At 44.7% G+C, this 1065-nt stretch overlaps 1 long non-coding RNA gene across 1 annotated transcript in view; it reads left to right on the plus strand.

Annotated features, from left to right (window-relative positions):
- The window catches only part of LOC118340985, a 12940-nt gene that overhangs the window by 2499 nt on the left and 9376 nt on the right, over positions 1-1065 (plus strand). The window lies entirely within an intron of this gene.

The following is a 1065-nucleotide window of genomic DNA, read 5'->3' on the forward strand; positions in this document are numbered from 1 at the left end:
TGTTCATCAGGAAACTCTGTAAATCACAGAGAGTTGAAGCAGAGCAGCCGGAGGACGTCAGAGGGAAAACCAGACAATATTTTCTCCATAAAATCTGATCCAGTTTCATTGAATTCAGTTATAAAGTTGAGCTAATCAGATAATCAGTGAGGTTATAAATGTCTGTAACAACCTCAGAAACACTCTTGGCGTCAGAAGAGAGAAAGCGTTTATTGATTTTCAGGAAAATCCCATCAATAACACCTAAACAGGACTTCCTGTCACTGTGGGACAGACACTGAGGACAGGAGACGTCCAGCAGACACTGATCTGACTCTCTGTTGAGCTGCGTGTGACACGTTCATTCAGGTCGGAGGTCACCGTTATTTAAAGACACGTTTGTCACTTACACTTGACGAATGACAGTCACGGGACCTTGACACCGGCACGACATCAGACCGCCGGTGACAGCAGCTGCTGGGCAGCGGTCGCCATGGTGACGGGATCAACAACATCCACACACACAACATCACGCTGCAGTGGCTTCGTGCTGTTTGTTGTTGTTGTTGTTGTTGTGATTCAGAGAACATGAGTCCAGGTTGTTGTTTTTTTTTTATATAAAAGCAGTGTCAGCAGGTGACAGTGATCACATAATGTACTGAGACTGTTACCATAGCAACAGGGAATACTGGCTTCTGAGTGGCTGGACAGTTTGTATTATTTTTCTATGATGTAGAGTTTCATCCTGACAGCCGCTCTGAGGCTGCGGCTCCCCCTGCTGGTCGGAGGAGTTTACTCTGATTCCTCCAGGAGGCTCAGTCTCATTTACATCTCCTTAAAAAGGTCCAGTGTGTAACATTGAGGAGGATCTATTGTCAGAAAGGTAATATAATAATCATTAGTGTATAATCACCTGAATATAAGAATATTTGTGTTTTCGTTGCCTTAAAATGAGCTGAGTTTCTCCTCACTGCGTCACTGCAGTGAGGAAGCTGCAGTTTCATTTCTGGGACCCGAATAAACGCTGATGAAGGACGTGTTGCCCAAAACATCCGTGCAGGAGTATCACATTAATGGCAGTTGCAG

This window comes from Morone saxatilis, unplaced genomic scaffold, assembly GCF_004916995.1.
Source record: "Morone saxatilis isolate NCDOM2014 unplaced genomic scaffold, NCSU_SB_2.0 Contig10, whole genome shotgun sequence".
Taxonomy (NCBI): Eukaryota; Metazoa; Chordata; class Actinopteri; family Moronidae; genus Morone; species Morone saxatilis.